The 14,680-nt window shown below is 48.9% G+C and overlaps 1 pseudogene; it reads right to left on the reverse strand.

Moving 5' to 3' along the window:
• Positions 1-5,784: 5,784 nt before the first annotated feature.
• LOC136330162 (sialic acid-binding Ig-like lectin 5) lies at positions 5,785-11,117 on the reverse strand (annotated as a pseudogene).
• Positions 11,118-14,680: the final 3,563 nt, after the last annotated feature.

Genomic DNA, 14,680 nt, shown 5'->3' on the forward strand with positions numbered 1-14,680 from the left:
ATTTATTTATTTATTTATTTATTTATTTATTTTTCTGAAGTGAGAAGCAGGGAGGCAGAGACTCCAGCACGCACTCGACCTGTGTTGGAGACTGAATAAGCCAACAGGGTATTTTGCAATTTGAATATCTTGGGGACAGAGGTGTTGGGCCCAACCCCCCACCTCACTTGCCTGACTGAGTTGCAGGAAGCTGTGCTTGATTCTCGCTTGTCCTGCCCATGTTCCCCAGAAGGGCTGGAAGCTAGTTTCTTATTGGTGTGAAGTTAGATTTGACTAGTATGGTGGCAGTTGTCTTTGAGTTGCCTTGAAAACTCAATTTAATTGCTAATGGACCATGTTTTTCCACGAATAAAGACAATGCTGCTCCATACTGTGGCTCAGGAACAGTAGAGATTGTTGGCAAGCCATGGCATCTTCCCAAACCCATCCGGTATGTGTATATCTTTACGTTTCTGTCTATCATTAATTCAATTTTATACTTTTCCCACTCGAGACCCCAGAATTGACTTGTCGCGGCTGGCTTGCGACAGATCGGGATCCACTCAGCATGCCCATTAGGGGATGATGCTCGGTCCATCTGGGCAATTGCTCTGTTGCAACCAGAGCCATTTTAGCGCCTGAAGAGGAGGCCATGGAGCCATTCTCAGTGCCCGGGCCAACTTTGCTCCAATGGAGCCTTGGCTGTGGGAGGGGAAGAGAGAGAGCTAGAGAAGAAGGAGAGGAGGAAGGGTGGGGAAGCTGATAGGTGCTTCTCCTGTGTGCCCTGGCCAGAAATTGAGCTGGGGACATCCTAACTCCAGGCTGACACTCTACCACTGAGCCAACCAGCCAGGGCCTAGATTATTCTTTTCCATGAGGAAGGTTTTAAAGATCATGGCAAGCTACTGCCAGAATCATGTCACCTGAACTAGAGAATTTGCTAAACTTTCTTCCATGCTCTAAGTGCCTCTCTGCTAAAGTTCTAGGAGGCCACCCACTGAGGGGCTTCCCCAGAGGTCTTGTTTCTCCCAGAACCAGCTAGCCTGTCCCCAACTCATGAGACACAGCACAGGATTGTGTGCTCTATGATGGCTCCGGTTTTGGGTCCAGTCTTTTTGTCTTCCCTGCCCTGGGTTCCACACACCCCACCCCATGTCCTCTTCCAGAGCCCACCCCAGTGAGGACTGCTATACTTACAGAGAGTTATGGGTCCCTGTGTCTACATCTGAGCACTTCTTAAGCTTGGGAAGCAATAGCTGGTCTGGGGGTGTCTAGAAGGAGGTGGCTTTATCCAGCACTTTGAAACCCATGTTAGACACTGTTATGTATGGTCACTGGAGCATCTGGTGGGGGGATGGCTTTCCCAGCACCTGCAGCATGGACCAGATTTGAGTTAACCTGTGGATTCTGGGATGGAGGTATAAGGATGCAGTCCTTTCAGCCTCATAAGATGTGTGGTGGACCGAAGGTGACTCAGGGTGAAATTTTGCGAGTAAAGGTTGGGTGTCCTACTTCCTACCAGGCCTTGGCATGGGTGGTCAGGGTCCCCTTGTATCCACACCCTCCCCCAGTGTCTCCAAGATGTGGATATCAGGTATGTGAGTCAGCACCAGGAAGGAGAGGGATAGACCAGAGCTCAGGAAAATATATCAGGGGGTCTTTCATACAACCCAATCCTCTCCCTGAGGCTCTGACACCACCTGTCACATTCAGAGATCATGTATTCTATTTGTGACAGTATCCCCCAAGCAGTCTTTTTCTCCCAAAGGAACAGTGACTTGCTCTCCCCATCCTGGCACCTCTGTTTCTCAGGGAGCAGTCATAGATGGGGGTTCCCAAAGACGTGGAGTCAGCCCAGTGTCATTGGTCATCTCCTGCAGCTTTGACCTGTGTTCTGTGAGAGCACCGGAGGGTGATAGTGCATGTGGGCCCCTTCCTTAAATCAGAAGATGTAGATTGCTCCAGAGTAAAACCATACATTTCAGGATGAGAGGTCAAAGCATAGGGATACACAGGTACTTAGTCCTACGCTTCATCTTCAATACTCATAACTGCAGTTTCTACCCTGTGTGCTTCTGTAAGTTGTATCTCAACGGAGACCAAGAAATACATTTCATAGCCTCTTCCCCATACACTGTCACAGCAGGGGTGGTGGCAACAGCTTCAGCTTAGAGGGGGCAAGTCCTAGACCCCTAACACCACCAGACCTGTCCCTTCTCTCAGGGGATCAGGGGCAGCTGCAGGAGCAGTGGACATCTAGGGCTCTTTCTGGATTGAGCTTCCCCCAAACCTTCCCTCTGTCCTCTTTCTCCAGAGACAACCAGGAAAGTGAAAGCTGAGGTGTCTTCACCCCAGGTCTGGTGATAACCTGTCAGGGTGACCCCTTTCTATGCCACTCCCCCATGTCACCTGTCTCAGGTGTTCATCCCCACCACCCTCAAAGAATGCACAGAGCCTGGTTTCACTCTGTTCTTGCAGAATTCTCAAAACATCCCTTTGGGAGCTGCAAGATCAGGCACCAAATCTTAACTGAAACCAAATCCTGTCTCTGTTCTGCCCACAGCCCAGGCCTGGTCACACAGGAAGCCTCAAGAAAGGATGGTTGAACTCATACACATCACGAGGGGCCTCTTATGGTCAAAGGCCAGAACTGAGAGTTGAGATCCTGACTCCAGCCCCAGATGTGACTGTGTTTGTGGGGTTTCTGGTGTCTGCTTGAGTTCAGAAAGCCACTGGACTTGTGTGTGGCTCTTAGCCCATTCTCGGGGTTCCCATGCGTCCTGCACTCACACCTTTAGCAGGACTGCTAACTTCTAATCAGCCCCTTCATCTTCACAAGCGCTCTCCTCTTTATGGTATCTATGGAATCTTTCTCTCTTTACCTCACCCTCATTTCCTCCTGACCTTGCCTGGCTTGCTCTGCCCTTTAGGACATCTCTCTCCATGCTGTGGTCCACTGAGGCCACAGCCTTTCCCCATTCTGAATACTTACCCTTCATGCGGGTTGCACAAAAACTTAATATATTTGTGTGAACTATCGACTCCAAATATAGCATTTCAACCAGACTTCTGATACATCATTTGAGCTGAATCAGAACTTGGCATACTGCCAGGCACGGAAAAGGCTAATGGATCATGCTTTTTGTTGTCCAGAGCTCCGTGACAGTCCAAGGAAGGGATTAAAAGCAAGAGCAAAATATCAACCCGCTCTTGTGAAGGAGGAAGTAAGGGGAGGAAGGGCAGCTGTCCGACATAGAAGGTGTTATGGAGGTGAGGGTAGACTCAGTCCTTATAGACAAGGGAACCCAATGGCCTCTGAGAAATGCATTGTGTCTTATTCCCTAGGTTGAGAAGGATTTCGGGGGTGGGGGACCGAAGAGCAGTGTGGCTGCACCTCTGTCCTGAGGGACAGAATGTCACCAGCCTCATTCCGCAGCCTCACATCCGCATCAGACAGGCCAGGGCTCTGCATCCAGGGGGGGCGCCATCCACCCTGCCAGACCTGGGGACGCCTTGTAGAATGTTTAGCGCTGTCCGTGGTCCTGGAGCACACCTGGGCTCAATTCTGCCAAAGATCCCAATTCATAAACCCAAGATCCTGAGACTTAGACAGGCAGGGCACCTTATTGGGAGGGGCTTTTGAAAGGCTGGTTTCCCCTTGGGAAGGAGTCAGAAGAAGATGTGAGAGTGGGCTGGGCTCATCTCCACGCTTTTCCTTTCACCCCTCTGGTGATCTTATTCTTTCAAACTTGTGGTGCGTCCAGCGTGCTCTCTGTTACTGAAGGGGTGGATTCCACTTAGCATTTGCCACTGAAATGTCCCTAAAAGAGGAAATTCTGCAATGAATTGCTCCATGTATTAGGGGATATACCAAGCTAGTCAGGTCACTGCTAAGAATTAAAATCAGGCCCTGGCTGGTTGGCTCAGTGGTAGAGCGTCGGCCTGGCATGCAGGAGTCCCGGGTTAGATTCCCGGCCAGGGCACACAGGAGAAGCACTCACCTGCTTCTCCACCCCTCCCCCTCTCCTTCCTCTCTGTCTCTTTCTTCCCCTCCAGCAGCCAAGGCTCCATTGAAGCGGAGTTGGCCCGGGTGCTGGGGATGGCTCTGTGGCCTCTGCCTCAGATGCTAGAATGACTCTGGTTGTAGCAGAGCAATGCCTTAGATGGACAGAGCATCGCCCCCTGGTGGGCATGCCGGGTGGATCCCGGTTGGGCGCATGCAGGAGTCTGTCTCACTGCCTCCCCTTTCCAACTTCAGAAAAATACAAAAAATAAAATAAAAAATAAATTAAAAAAAGAATTAAAATCAGTGTGACTACAGAGAGGAAAGTTGAAGGAGGGCAGTTTGGGGAGCTAAAGAGAAGCATAGGGCTGGGCAGGAAGCCGGGCATAAGGAGGAACAATGTGCTGATGATGATAATGACAAGAAGAAATATTGCTCATACGTGTTTACTGCCTGCAGGCTAGAAACTGCGTTACCTGTACAAAGGTTTTAGGTGCACATCTCTACAGCACTGAACTGCTGATTGTGTTGTGTATCCTGTCAGGGACTGAAAATTCAACACAGTTTTTAGAGTTTGGATTTCTGAGGGACAGAGATGCTGGGAACTGGCTGATGTCCAACCCCCCACCTCACTTGTTCTGTGAAGGTTTAAAAGGCTAAGCTCTTCCCCACACCTTCATGTATTTGCTCAGCCTACCCCCGTGTTCCCTGGAGAGACTAGAGACAAGTTTCTTCTTTGTGTAAAGTTGGTATGTTTAAGTATTGGTGAGGGTTTTTTGCACATGGAGGAATTTTTGAGTTGCCTTGCAAACTGTAATCAGAATAGCCATTAATTTGCTAATGGCCCACTTTGCCCTATAGTAAAGGAACATGCAGTTTCTGGGGGCAGCCATGTTTTCTCTCTGCTAGGGTGGTATTTACGGCTAGCAAGAATTACAACACCCTCCCAAACCCATCTTTTATATTCTTTAATTCTTTAAGTTTATTTTCTTTAATTCTGTTCCGTTCCAGCTCCGGACCTGAATATACTCGTCGTGGCTGGCCTGTGGCAGTATCCAATACCTAAAGTCAAATCAATCTCCATCACCGTATACCTGTTCCACTATATTCCCACCCCCCACCTCCTTCTACCACAATTCCCTCTCCCTGGTAACCACCTCACCTCTATCTATATCCATGGGTCTCAGTTTTATATCCCACCGATGTATAAAATCACGTACTCCTTAGCTTTCTCTGATTTACTGAATTCACTCAGTATATCGCCCTCGAGGTCCATCCATATTGTTGTAAATGGCGATGTGTCATCATTTCTTATGGCTGGGTAGTATTCCATTGTATATATGGACCACATGTTTTTCATCCAGTCCTCTATCAATGACACTTTGGTTGTTTCCATGTCTTGGCCATGGTGAATCATGCTGCAATGAACATGGGAGAGCATGCATCTTTACATAGCAATGTTTTCCCATATATGCCTTGGCCTGGGGAGAGGGCACTACAGCAAAGTCAGTGACCCCTTGCTCAAGTAAAAAATAAAAACCAAAATTAAAAACCAAGAGTGGGACACTTGAAACCATGTTACCACAATAAATTAAAAATAAAAAATTTTATTAAAAAAAAAAAGGTTGGGAATGGAAAATGACATTGACAAGCTGCCACCCTGTCCTCTGTGCCTGGTGACCCCTGGCTTCAGAAGAACATGCCATCAATACATTTCTGTTCAAAAAAGAGTGAGAGAGAGACCAGGAAGCCCCGAGGACACACCACGGGACAAGAGGTCTGTTGGTCGATTTTTATATGTTAATTTATTTAATGCTCACAATCAACTTTGAGTAGAATGCATGATCTCTGCTGTACAGAATGGGAAACAGAGGAACAGAGAAATGAAGTGTTTGATGATCATGCCTTAGGGAGCACTGAAGCCTGCTTGTGAGCCCAAGTCCCTGTCATCTTGTCAGCTGTCATCTCTGCCCTGCCTGGGGATGCTCACACAGGAGATAATATTGATATTGTCATAAGGTCTCCTCCTGCTGCATCAATTAGTTGTGACTTCTTCTCCAGGAGAGACCGTGATGCCTGCGGCCAGGACCAAGCTCTGAGTGAGTCTTCACTTGCTCGTCTTCTTGATCTGTGAGTACTCAGCAGAGCTGGCCGCCACCTGGTCCTGAGGGTCCTGTGATTTCATCCCGGGAAAGCTGAGGTTGGTGTACTGGACCTCCTGCTGCTTCCCTGATGGAGAGGCAGTCCCAGGAGGCAACATTTCATCTGGGAGCCTGTCTGACCCATGCTTTTCCTTGGAACCCTGATTGAAGGGGGGAGAATAGTGTAAGGTATTTTTCCCCTCCGAGAAGGAAGGAAGGGGGCCGGAGCGGCAAAGTGTGGAATAACAAAAGGCTTTACTGAGTACAGAGCATACATTTTGCCTGGCAAGGTTCCCTGGCCCTGAGGAAAGATGGAGGCCAGGGAAGTCACAAGGATTAAACCGCGTGGGAGATATTTAAAGTGGTCCTCTAGGGAAGTCGGGCTAATATAACGTAGCGAAATCTCACTGGCTGGCAGACAGTCGCTTTTTTCCAAAGGACTCCTGTGAAGCTTCTTTTGGCGCACTTGGTTGTGGGCAGTCCTAGCCAAAGTTCGCGGGTCTGGGTTCCCCATATGACCATCCCCCATTATCCACCGACCTTACAAACGGTATCACAGAAGAACAAGGCAGACATGGTCCCAAGGAGAATTTCAGCTGAGGAGACACTTTTTCATTCATCCTCTTATTCCACACACATTTCTCATGAACTCAACTATTCGCTCATGCATTTAAAATTTTCTAATACCACAACTAATTTAAAAAAATCCAGGGATTAATAATCACATTTCATTCTCACAAAAAAACCCAATATGAACGATACCCTTTTTGTAAAACTGAGGTGAGAAGAGGTGAAGCAACATGCCCAGAATGGGGACAATGTAACATTTTTGGGGAGATGATTCCAGCAGCCTGTACTCAGCAGAGGGAGGTGGGCTCAGTGGTCAGCAGGGTGGGCAGGAGGCTGACTATGGGCTCCAGGAGAAGGAGGGGAAGTCAGCTCCCAGCTGTCTGTCCAGCTGACCACAGAGGGGCAGGTTCGGGGAGATGCTGAGGAGCTCAGTCTGGACTCATTGAATGGACATGCCCACCCCCCACACTGCATGAGAAGACACCCCCACCACTCACCCAGGTGGCTGTGCCCACGACAGGGTCCTCACCATCCCTGACATGGGGTCTCCCGGCCGCTGGCTTCCTGCGGGCTCTCACTCTAAGGGAAGAAGTCAGCAGCCAGAGTGGCTCAGGCACAGGTGGGCAGGGGCCCTCACTCCCTGACAAGGCGACTGAGGCACCCAGACCCTGGGCCCAGACTCGGAGACCCTTCTGACATGCAAGTGAGATGATCAGGCATTTGTCCAAGGCAGAGTTTTTTTTTTTTTTTTTTTTTTTTTTTTTTTTTTTTTTTCCATTTTTCTGAAGCTGGAAACAGGGAGAGACAGTCAGACTCCCGCATGCGCCCGACCGGGATCCACCCGGCATGCCCACCAGGGGCGATGCTCTGCCCACCAGGGGGCGATGCTCTGCCCATCCTGGGCGTCGCCATATTGCGACCAGAGCCACTCCAGCGCCTGAGGCAGAGGCCACAGAGCCATCCCCAGCGCCCGGGCCATCTCTGCTCCAATGGAGCCTTGGCTGCGGGAGGGGAAGAGAGAGACAGAGAGGAAAGCGCGGCGGAGGGGTGGAGAAGCAAATGGGCGCTTCTCCTGTGTGCCCTGGCCGGGAATCGAACCCGGGTCCTCCGCACGCTAGGCCGACGCTCTACCGCTGAGCCAACCGGCCAGGGCCCAAGGCAGAGTTTTTATCACGAAACATCACTTTTACACACAGTAATTTCCACACTAGTGATCCTAACAGTTTTCTTTGTGATTACCGAAAAGTAGAAACAGCCCAAATGTCCATCAATGAATGAACCAACAAATAAAAGGTGCCCCATCCATACCATACAATATTATTTGGAAATAAAAAGAAAGTACTGACACAGGACCCTTGATGACAATACCATGCTCTGTGAAGGAAGTCGGTCACAAAGAACCATGTACCGTATGAGTCCATTCACATGAACTGTGCAGAATGGGCAGGTCTAGAGGCAGGAAACAGGGCAGTGGTGACTGGGGCCAGTAGCGTAGTGAGGAGGGGCAAGGGGGTCTATCATGCTCCGGGCTCCACTCACAGAGGGGCGCCAAATGGTCTCCAACACAAACGAGAAAAGTGTAGTAGAAGGGGAGGGGGCGCCAATAAAGTGTCGTGCCCTGGGCGCCACTTATGTTTGCTACACCACTGACTGGGGCTGAGGTGGGTGGAGGCAGGGTGACAAAAGATGTGGGGTTTCTTTTTTTCTACTTTCATTTTGAACTAATGAAATTTTAAAATTGATTGTGCTGACGGGTGCACAACTTGTGACTGAACTAAAAGCCATTGAATTCCCACACTTTAAATATGTGGGAATTTTATCTCAGTAAAGCTCTTACCCTCCCTCCTCATAAAACTTCTTACTGGATGTACTCAGCTGTTTTTGTGGGATTCAGTGACTCTCTCTATTCTCCCGACAGCACAGCTCCCTGTATCCCCGGGACACAGACTTACATGTAAAGGAACAGGAGACACAAACACAGGGACAGCAGGGCCATGACACCAGCACCTCCAAGAGCCGCAGGAAAAACTCCCGCCCCGACACAAATTTTCCTGCAGAGGAGAGGGCGTGAGACCACCCACCACAGGACTCAGATTCTTGTCTCCCCAACTCCTTGCTGTAGGTTCTGTTCCTACAGGAGATGGAGGACCCTGTCCTAGCAATCACCCCGTCCAGGCCCGGCCCCTCCCCCAGGTCCATCTTCTCTGTGACCCACTCTTTTCTCCCTAAGCCTGTCCCCCATTAGACCCCTGACCTTGCAGCAGCAGGACAGCAGCACTCTGGGCCCCGTGGACATTGCTGGCCTCGCAGCTGAGTCTGCGGGCGGCACTGAGCTCCAGGCTGAGGTTCTGGGAGCTGTTGGCCCAGGGCCCCGCTGAGCAGGAGGTGACCCTGCAGGAGGCATTGCTGTGGTTCCCCTCCAGCAGCCCCGCCCCCAGCCACCAGCACAGGGAGGGGGCCGGCTGGACTCGGAGGAGCAGCTGCAGTGCAGAGCCTTGTCCTCCCAGGAGCAGGAGGGGCCCAGCAGCTGTAGGGGGTCTGGGGGGAGGGAATAGAAAGGTCAGCCATGCTTTTCTGCTGTTAGAACCCCAGTGTCCTGCTTCCAGTTGCCCTCTTCTCTTCAACTCACTGTGCACAGAGAGACTCATTGAAACTTGACAGGAACCCTGAGTGTTCTGAGCTCTGCAAGTGAATTCACCCCCATGCTCCATTTGGATTCAAGGCAGCTCCAGGACCTCGGGGCTGAGGGCCTGGAGGGGCTCAGGGTCTGTCCCTGCAGGGCCCAGCTCAGCTCTGCAGGGGGGTTGCTGTCAGTCACACAGAGCTGCCACACAGCCTCGCCTTCCAGGATCCAATGAGATGAGGTGTTTTGCAGACTCTTAAGGGCTTTGATGAGAGAAGTACAGAGAGATAGACACAGAGACAGAGAGAAGGAGAGAGAGGGAGAGAGAGGTGAGGAACACAGGTACAGGCTCCAACCCACAAGAGGTGAGGCAGGGAGGATGATGACTTTCATCCTCGCCCTTCTGGTATCTGATCCCATTCAAACTGATTCACCCCCCTGCTCCACAGTTGCCCCAGGGACAGGTCTCAGCCACAGAGGGGTGAGGTTCTTTCCTACCTGTGACATTTCTGAAGGAGATGCCTATGGTGAGGTTCTGTGGGGCATCTTGGAGAGAAAGACATGGCCCCGCTTCAGAGGAGAGGAGTGGATGGAAGTCACCCTGAACCCAAGGAGGGCGGTGGGAGCAGAAAGGTGGGGTTGCTGTCCTTCTGCCCATCCCCCACCTGCACTCAGATCCATGCACGAGTGTCCTCAGGTTAGCTCATTCTCCTCTACACACACACACACATGCACACATGCACACACACGCACACACTCATGCACACACACGCATGGGCACCTGACCCCCTACACTCAAGACCCAGTAATCCTTCCAACACTCGCAGGAGACATTGCGCTGAATGGTTCTCTGCCTGGTCACCTGAGATCCCAGGCGTTTTACACGGCATGTGACAGTAGCTCCATGGTCCTGGGGTCTTGGGGTGAAGCTGAGTTTGGAGGAGTGATGGGTCTGAGGGTTCAGGGAGTTTAGACCTTCCCCAAACAGAAGATGAGAGGGCGTCCCCTTCACAAGCCCCCGGCAGGCTGCAGGTCAGCTGTGCGGGGCGGCCAGACTCCAGAGGCTCCGGAATATGGATTCGGGGTTCCACTGTCAGGGCTGAAGAGAAGGAAGAAAGTTGCTTAGACTCCTTGAGGTGGGAAGACAGTGTGACCCTGAGAGGGACCCCATGCCTCAGGGCCCAGCAAACCGAGGGTCCTTTGTCTCTTCCCACCACCCTGGACCCAAGGCCTGGATCAGTGAGTGTCCAAGTGTCCTTCTCTAACATGGATCCCACAACCCTGGGTGTTCTTTGGGACTCCTGCCTTACCTGTCACTTGCAAAGTGAACTTATTATATTGGTAACCATATTGTTCATTTTCTATCTCCACCCAGAAGAAGTAAGTTCCTGTGTCACTCATCCTGGCGTCTCTGATGCTCAGGGAACAGTCACTCTTCATGGGTCCCTGAGGTGAGATCGACCTTGGAACTCTTCCTTCACTGGTTTATCTGATTGTTTGAGGCCACAGGATCATTGACATATGGGTTGTCTTCATGCCGGTACCAGTAGGTGTAGAGTTTAAAAGAGGAAAACCAAGAACCCCTCGGGTAGGAGAAGGAGCAGGGCACGTGAACGCACAGACCCTCCTGCACCCTCACCGATCGTTGCACTCGGAGCTCATAGCCTGGCTGCTGCTGCAGGGACCCTGCAGGGACACAGAGGCTCAGCCTCAGCATCTGCCCTCCCCCACCCACCCTCCTCCCCTCCCTGGGCCCACTCACCCCCCTCCACAGCAGGGGCAGCAGCAGCAGGGGCACCATGGCTGCATCTGGCAGGGCAGAGTGGGTCCAGGCCCCTGTGTCAGGGAGGGAACTGCCCAGCTGTGCGGTAGGGGCTTAGGGTACCTCAACAGGAGCCCCGGATGACAGGGATGCAGTCAGTTCTGGAAGGAGAACTTGGGCTCCACAGGTGGGTGATGGGAGGGTGCAGTGGGGAACTAGGAATCATCCTTCTCCCCTCCCCACACGACCCTGCAGGTGGATGTACGGAGGTCCCAGAGGTTGAGAGGAAAATCAAAATTTGAATCTGAAACTTAACATCTTATAGATGATGTTTAAGTCAAGAGGAAGGTCTCCCAGAGGCCGTCATAGTCAAAATTGGTCCTGGTGCCACAGGGACTCACCCTCCAGCTGACACCACTTAAAGTTCTGAAAAACATTAATTTTTAAAAAGATTTTGTTAATTGGTTTCACAGAGGGGAGTGGGGATGAGACATAGTTGCTTCAGTCTAGCTGTTCATTGGTTACGTCTCATATGTGCCTTGATGGATAAGCCCCGGGTTCAAACTGGTGACCTCAGCACTCCAGGTTGGCACTCTACCCACTGTGCCTTTGGCAGCAGGAAAGAAAAATGGTAATTTTTTTTTTTTTTTTGAGGAATAGCAAAAGCTTTATTTAGTACAGTGCTTCCTGGATGAGGTTCTCTGGTCCACGAGACAGGCCAGAAAAGTTGTGTGGATTCTTCTGCTAGGGGTAATTTATAGGGTCAGTAGAGTGATGGTGAGTTGATATGACATGGCAAAATTTCATTGCTGACAGATGGTCATTCTTTTTCTTTTTTTTATTTTTTATTTTTATTTTTATTTTTTAATAAATTTTTATTAATGTTAATGGGATGACATTAATAATTCAGGGTACATATATTCAAAGAAAACATGTCTAGGTTATCTTCTCATTAAATTATGTTGCATACCCCTCGCTCAGAGTCAGATTGTCCTCTGTCACCCTCTATCTAGTTTTCTCTGTGCCCCTCCCCCTCCCCCTAAATCTCTCCCTCCCTCCCTCCTGCGTCCTCCCTCCCCCCACCCCTGGTAACCACCACACTCTTGTCCATGTCTCTTAGTCTCATTTTTATGTTCCACCAATGTATGGAATCATGTAGTTCTTGTTTTTTTCTGATTTACTTATTTCACTCCGTATAATGTTATCAAGATCCCACCATTTTGCTATAAATGATCTAATGTCATCATTTCTTATGGCTGAGTAGTATTCCATAGTGTATATGTGCCACATCTTCTTTATCTAATCTTCTATTGAAGGGCTTTTTGGTTGTTTCCATGTCTTGGCCACTGTGAACAGTGCTGCTATGAACATGGGGCTACATGTGTCTTTACGTATCAATGATTCTGAGGTTTTGGGGTATATACCCAGTAGAGGGATTGCTGGGTCATAAGGTAGTTCTATTTGCAGTTTTTTGAGGAACCACCATACTTTCCTCCATAGTGGTTGTACTACTTTACATTCCCACCAACAGTGTATGAGGGTTCCTTTTTCTCCACAGCCTCTCCAACATTTGTTATTACCCGTCTTGTTGATAATAGCTAATCTAACAGGGGTGAGGTGGTATCTCATTGTAGTCTTGATCTGCATTTCTCAAATAACTAATGAAGCTGAGCATCTTTTCATATATCTGTTGGCCATTTGTATTTCTTCCTGGGAGAAGTGTCTGTTCATGTCCTCTTCCCATTTTTTTATTGGATTGTTTGTTTGTTTGTTGTTGAGTTTTATGAGTTCTTTGTAAATTTTGGATATTAGGCCCTTATCTGAGCTGTCGTTTGAAAATATCAGTTCCCATTTAGTTGGCTGTCTGTTTATTTTGATATCAGTTTCTCTTGCTGAGCAAAAACTTTTAATTCTGATGTAGTCCCTTTCATTTATCTTTGCCTTCACTTCTCTTGCCATTGGAGTCAAGTTCATAAAATGTTCTTTAAAACCCAGATCCATGAGTTTAGTACCTATGTCTTCTTCTATGTACTTTATTGTTTCAGATCTTATATTTAGGTCTTTGATCCAAAAAATGGTAATTTTTAAAGCTCTTTAGACCATGGAAATGCTGGCAAGAAAGAAAAGAATTTAGACCCAACTCCAATGGAGGGTGCAGCCTGGGGGAAAGATGAGTGTTAAAGCCCCTTACTCAGGGGCTTTTGGTGGACATAGGATGCATAAACATTGGTCTTCTAGGGTCTGAGGGTCTGTGGGAGAGCAACGTGCACAGGCCCGCTCAAAACAGGATGTGTAAATAGAGCTCTTTCTCCATTTGGCGGATACCCAAAGGCTGGACCTCACACAGCACATTTGCCACCTGAAACCCAGGAAACTCCATCTTCAGGACCCTCATGAGCTCAGTCCCTTTGCAAAGACCACCAGGGCTTGAGTGATTGTGGAAACAACCTGCAAACCACTGCTCTTTTATGAAAAAAAGAAACTTCATAAATGTTTTCCCAAATTTGACAAAGACATGAAACATTTCAGACCTCCCAGTAGCAAGCTGTGTGATTGAAAGAATGTTTCTTAAACTATACAGGAGAAAATGAGATGCCAGTCAACCATGCTGGAGGAAATACTGAATTCTCATTCTTCTTTATATTATATTAATATAAAATTATTATAAGAATCAATGCTTATTAAAATAATATTAATATTTAGTACTATTATTCTCCTATAAAGACACAAAGAGTATCAGTCAAAACTGCGGGGAACTTGTGTTATGCAGGTGGGCCAGACAGGTGGGCCACACTGCTAATAAAAATGGCACTTTTTCAATCAAGGGATAAATGGTGAGAACAAAGGCTTGACTCCAGTGTCACCTCAATAAATTTCATTTTAAAAATAGTATTTTTCTGAGTTGTCTTATATTTTGGTTTTCAGCATTTTAGCTTTTGTGACTTGACGTGATGTGTTTTCCTATTTCAGGAAAATTCATGTGTGTCACATTTTGTATCATTTTTAAAGCAGTTATCTCTATGTCTGTATAAATATCAGGCTCCACAGAACCTGGGTCTGCCGCTGCCGTGGGGAGCAGGTGAACAAGAAGTACCCAGCTCTCTCCCCTGACACACACGATGCGGCACCATATGCAGTGCTGAGAGCCCTACAGGAAATACTCTATGGTTGAGTGGACCTATGGACATAAAGCCCGGACTCTTAACTTCCTCCTCCCCTCTGTAAAGAGGGCTTACTTCCTGGTTGTTCCTTGTCTGGTGTGTGTACCTGGCTCGCTAGGGCTGCACAGACAGCATCAAAACTTATTTTTTCCTGAAAAACTCCTTTTTGTGATGAAGTACCTAATCAACTTTTACTTACAGTTGACCGGCTGTGGAAAAGATCGCAGTGGGGCCTAACCAGGTGGTGGCGCAGTGGATAGAGCATCGGACTGGGACACGGGAGGAGGAGGACCCATATTCAAAACTCCGAGGCTGCTGGCTTGGGCACAGGCTCATCTGGTTTGAGCAAGGCTCACAAGCTTGAGTCCAAGGTCGCTGGCTTGAGCAAAGCGTCACTCAGTCTGCTGTACCATCCCCCCACCCCCATCAAGGCACATATGA

This window comes from Saccopteryx bilineata, chromosome 3 (assembly GCF_036850765.1).
Source record: "Saccopteryx bilineata isolate mSacBil1 chromosome 3, mSacBil1_pri_phased_curated, whole genome shotgun sequence".
Classification (NCBI taxonomy): domain Eukaryota; kingdom Metazoa; phylum Chordata; class Mammalia; order Chiroptera; family Emballonuridae; genus Saccopteryx; species Saccopteryx bilineata.